The following is a 6,268-nucleotide window of genomic DNA, read 5'->3' on the forward strand; positions in this document are numbered from 1 at the left end:
GATCAGTGGTGTTCTGCCCATTACTTTTCTAAATGAAGTTTAAGCTACAATTATGCCAAGCCCATTTCCATCCAGGTAGAGTCTCCTGTCAGTGGGAAAAGTCTATGGTTCAAAACAGTACATGTGGGAAACACACCATCACATTGCAGTATCAAAATGGTACTTTTCATTGCATAAGACATGTTGCCCACCCCTAAATAAAATCTTGAAGATTTTTTTTTTTTTTTTTTTTCGTTAGAAATACATTTTTCTGCTTTTTAGCCCGAAATATTGATATTCAGTGAAACAAGGCCAAAAACGTAAATTGTGTTACCCACCCACTAAATAAAATCTTGAAAAAATTAAAAATGGCACTGTGCTTGGACAACACACAGTGTTTTTTTTTTCTTGCCTAAACACTAGAAAAGTGTTTACTGTACGGTGGTGAGCTGCTGGTATATGTTACTTCAGTACTCGGAACCCTAGGTTTATACTTTTCTCTAGCAGGTAACTTTCACAATCCTTACCTCAAGTACTTTGCCAGATACAACTGTAACGGCAGTTCTTATACAATATGTAGGTAATGGACATCCATCCCAAACTTCACAGATTTAAAATGAGTTCATGAAAGTTTTTAAAGTTTATTGGCATACTGTAAAGTCTGGTTGATTATACATATCCAGTTATTGGTAAAATATTTACCATTGGGCAAAGAGCTTGTATACAGTACTATAGATGCTTATGCAACGCCAAAGGAAAATACCACAGACTTAAATTATAATCAATGCCAACAAAATTCACAGATCCAACGGCTGCTAATAACGACAAAGTAGCATTAATGATAAAGAATAGAACACACAATTGATTAACACACACCTGCAGCCAATAATAATAATCTTGAGCTACCAATTCCCTTTGGAATTAGAGTGGCATCTGCTATAGAGACATCCAAACAAGTAAAAAAGTTTCAGAAATGGATAATTCACCACGTCGAAATGCAGGTCACTGGATAATGATAGCACCAGTGCATGCTTTCTTTTGAACAGACAATACCTTGCCATATTTTGAAACAGAATGCGTCTACAGAGTACAAATTATATTCTTGGTTCAAGCTACTACAGTGATCAAGAATGTAATTTTAAATTTACCCAAACTTATAATCAATGGGCCTTTTCTACGATCCTTTGTATATCCTTTGTAGTATCAATTTTACATGACTACAAATTTACAAAGAAATTGTGCATGATGGTCATGAATTTTTATCTAGTAGAGTTAAGAAAATCTTTAAAAAATGCTGTCACCAAGATGACAAGTACAGTAGTTAAGATGCATGTCAACTGATATTTATTGCTATGAGCCATATGTTTCTTATTCAGTGATATGAAAACCTTTTGATACTCATCTTGTAACAAACTTGATGGTAATCAAGAAGAAATTGACTACTGAAGATCTTTCTAAACTCATCAGACGAGTCATATAAATCACTATGTATCTAGATTACATGTGATGCAAGCCTACAATCTGGTTTTTTTTCAGTAGTATTTAAACAAACTTTGACACATTTTGTTATATTATTGCAGTATAGTGAAACCTGGCTCATACGCCAATGTTGTGTCTAACCAACTAATAAACCTAGTTTCCATTTTAAAAAGAGAAATGTGTACTCGTCTTAAAGAATACATTATAGCGAATCTACCATTGAGGCACAACTACAAGACCTTCCAACCACTGAATGAAGGACGCTTGCTTTCTGTAAAAGCACAACTTAATATGCAAAAAAAAAAGATCTGTGAACAAAGAAAGAAGCATTCCATTTCTGTTTATCAACAAAAAGAAGTAAGGCAAATTCTATAATTGAAAAACTGTTTGAATGCTGATCACCTCTTAATTGCCAGAAGGGGAATTCAGAATTTCAGGGAGCATGGGAAACACAAAGGGCCGAATAGGGCCAGAATATCAAAGGGACAATTGCCATTATGGCAGTTACTTTAGGGGTGGACCAAAGTGAATTTTTGATTTAACACCAAGGGCCAGTGAGCTTCCAAAAACCTCCAAGCACTGCATTTACACAACTATATTCTCAGTTTCAATATTATTTTTACATATGATTGGTGTTGAGCCGTAAAAAACAAGGTGTTTTCTAGCCAATGTTGATCTTGCATGGAATTGGACGTTCTGATGAGACATCTGAAGTGTTTGACATGAAAAATGAATTTGTACTTTTAATTCTGAGATTAAAATTCAATTAAATAAATTTTCTTTACACACCATCAACATCATCATCATCTTATAACATTATCTCACATCATCAACAACACATATTCATGCAGAATCTTGTAATAATTAATAATAATAATAATTTATAATGCATAAATTCTAAATTAATGATCAAATGCACATGCACATCTAATTGTACAGAGTATCCTCTGCAAACATGCACTAATGCATGTGGTGTCATTGCAGTTGTATGTTCTGCAGCAACTCTTGACCAAAACTGTTAAAAAAGCCCACATTCTAAGAACATATATTTGTGCCATCCAACAAACCATGAACAGTACCTCAGATGTGTCTTGATTACTTGGCTAATGACAGGCTCCATAGACATAAAGATGATTAGTCTTATTAAATATTCAGAAACAGGTATCGACCACACATATTCTGTAAACGTTAGCTATGCTATACTAAATGCTCAGCGACGAAAAAGAAAGTTAAGCAGGAAGCGAAATAAATTTTCTACATTGTCTGCAATAGAAGGAGTGGTAAACACCTCAAACTAACAAAAGGAAACTACTTGATGACCTGCATATGGTAGTTGATGAACATATCAAAGACAACATAGTACATAGTTTCCTGATGAAAACTAATATACCTCAGTCTATACCACCACCAGGGTCAGGCAGCAGTAGAGTTTCCAAGTACGTACCAGTGTCCAGAATGTTTGAAACATTGTCCTGCAGACATGGAAATCTTGATATTCAGTCACCAGCCAATGTTTTGTGTTATTATTAATATTATTATATATAACTATTGCTTATAATTATATTATTCATCTGATTACTATTACTGTATTACAACACTGATAATTTAATATAAAGAAAATGTGGCATGGTCAAGAGGTTTCAGTCGCTTGTCGCAAATCCATGATCGGCAATACAGTGTAGAATAGGGCAAAACATGTTGTAAGATCGAAATTTCCAAACCCTAACAACAAAGCCCTAAAAGCCGCGCTGATTGGCCAGTCCGCTATGACCCTATGTGACCCTAGGACTGAGCATGCTCAGACCGGATACTACATGTCAACAAAGTGTCTCTGAATAGTGCGGCTTCATAACATGGCTTCGAATAAAGAGGAGGAGATTGCTAGAAAACTTTGGTTTTATTGCGAACAGATTGTTGGTGATGAAACCTGTGAAATCTTTGACGACATGATTAACGATTTCTTCGGTAATGATGGAGATTTCATTGATGATGAGGACGACGACTCTGAAGACAGCGACGGAGATGACGACCTAGGCCCAAACCGCTTTTTTTTTGCCCGAGCGACAACAAGGACGACTACTCATCGTTATTGCATGATGAACCTGCAAGCGTAGGTCTACCTCCTGATGTTGAGAACGAAAACATCGATCCAACAAATCTTTCTATTCCTGTTGGTAATGATGTGATAAAAATTTAATAGCGATCCAATAAACGATAAACAGGTTGCAGAAGTTCTGAAATTTGACTGCAAATGCAAGGCTAAATGCTGTGAGCGAGTTGGACCTCAAGCTTTGCTGGAAAACAGACTTGAAATGATGTCAGTTGATAAGAGTGAGTACTGTTTTTACCGCAGTCATATTATTTAACTTAATTTTGATTATATAACTTTATTACTTTAATTATTACAAAAGTAATAGGTTGTTCCATTCCAGTGATGTACTAGTAGTAGTAGTAGTAGAGTGTGTAGGCTTAGTTACTATTTTATCATGAATATCCTGTATTTTTTTCCATTTCTTTTTTCATTGTTATTTTGTCATACATTTTAATTTTTAAATACCGTCTGATGTGCCGCTGCCCCGGTGATTGGTTGTGAATGACGTCATCTATACGTTGCAGCCAATCACCGGGGGAAATCAACGCACTCGTGGAAGACCCTATGGGTAACCCCGCACACAGTGCGGAGGAGAAAAGGAGAACTTTAGATACCGCCGAAGAACCAGGACAACCTATATACAGTACTATAGAGACCTAGCAAATCTCTATAATGGCGACAAGGAAAACTTTTTTATTAGTTTTAGCGTACGGGTTGCGCCATGGCTGGATGGATTTTAGTGGGCAGAGATACGGGACTGGGCGTATAAGCTCGTGACCTGGTCCGTTCTGCCTACAGACCATGCTCGTGTTCATGGTACAGCGTTTTGTATATTAACGCACTGGGCCTGTGATTCCAGAACGGTTCAACACAGTATGCTCGTGTTCATGCTGGTTACCGGAAAATATGTGACCTTAATATATATTAGCATCTTTATGATTTGTAGGTGAAGTTAGGTGTAGATAGGATTATATTATTGCTCTTATTATTATTCGGCAGTCGGCAGTTCGATGCACATTTTTAGTTATTTATTAGCTTATTCAATCCGCGCCGATCGTATTTTTTGATCACGCTAAATAGTCTGATATACTTGCTACTGTGGGCCGCATTGTCCGCTTGGTAATAGGTCAGGTTATTTAGGATAGCCTAGCTATAGTTTTCGGTTATTTTGGATTGTGATCTGTGTCTGGTGTGTGTTAGTTGACAGGGATGGGAAGTTATCAAAGCTACCATCAGTTTCAATTGCGCCGCCATTCCAGCGCCTCCCACTGTAACCGCAACTTTAGACTAATGATCGTCTTCGTGCTCGTGTCATGTGACGACCTAGGCACTCCAGGGTTAGCCAATCGTTGCAGCGCACTGGCTCACTGCTCTCGCTCGGCAGTGTCCAGGTCTGTTGTTTTTCTCGATATGGGGAATTACGTAGTTAGATACTGTTTTCTGATTGGTTGATGACTGGGGAGATTCAGCAGTTATTTTTAGCATGGTTGCTGCCAGGTTTTGACTGAAGAGTGCGCTCCCAGCGTTAACCACGGCCGCCATATTTCGCTAATTCTTGTTAGTGCAGGAATGCCTGTACATTATCATATGTCTTGTATATGCTGTTATTCTTTGAATAAAATATTTTTCTGTGTCATGTGTCATTATTTTTCACCATGATCTTGTATGTTCTAGACTCTTCCACATGTGTAGTCTAATTATTATAAACATGTGTTAGTTTGGTGTAGGCTTGTAACTATTTAATTAGGATCGTATTTGTAGTTAGTGTTGTGACGTGGCAGGTAGGGTCCCACCTGTGAGTGTATCCCTGGCCTTGTTGATAGCTGTACCCTTTTACCATCTGGGTTGTGGCTTTGGGATCGTCTGTGGGTTTCCTGTTCGCCTGGTACGCTTCTTGCATGCGTTCCTAATGAATGGCGTCCTTCTATTTGTTACAGATGAACTCTATGGCTCCAGTCGTCGATGGCACTTTAGCTTTTACCTTTACGGTAAATTATGCTTATCAGCGTAGTCATTTTTCGGAGGAATTTACCCCGGAAATGATCTCGCGCCTTATCCAATTTAGGAAAACTTCAGGGAATATTGGGACTTTGAGCGAACTCCAGTGCCAGTTCGGTTGTCTGCTGGCGCGAGCGTAGCAGCGGCTCCGGTGCATCGGGACGCTGTCGATGCCGCGTCGCAGCGCGACCCGACCTACATCGGTGGTTGATTCAGACTGTGGTCGTGGGCGGTTTCTGGCAACCTCCACGGGGAGCAGAGCCGTCGGTCGAGGGATTGTCGCATTCTCGGCCACCGGTTATGTTCTCCTCGTGGTCAGGTTTCAGGCTCAACCCAGACGAGCACCTGTTCCACCGCCGGTTGAGGATGAGGTAATAGCAGCTATGCGGGAGACGTATAATAGCCATCAACTCCTCAGAACAGTCGCGGCATCTATAAGTTGTGAGATTCGGGAGCGCGCGGCTTGGTTATTGCAGCTTGCGCTATACAATCTTCGATTTCTGGTCGAGCACTCGGGCGATCCGCTCTAGCCGTCGGTCCGTCTGTAAGGACTGCTGTGGTGGCCGTTGTTCCTAGGGGCTGCAGTAGCAAACAAAGTGATTCCATGATTCAATTATTGTTGCACCCCCCACCCCATCCTCCTTTCAGTTTATAATAGCCATCAACGACTCCTCAGAGCGGTCGCGGCATCTAGAAGCTGAGAGCCGGGAGCCCACAGCT

This window comes from Anneissia japonica, unplaced genomic scaffold (genome assembly GCF_011630105.1).
Source record: "Anneissia japonica isolate Jap-2015-1 unplaced genomic scaffold, ASM1163010v1 scaffold483_len1788099_cov177, whole genome shotgun sequence".
NCBI lineage: Eukaryota > Metazoa > Echinodermata > Crinoidea > Comatulida > Comatulidae > Anneissia > Anneissia japonica.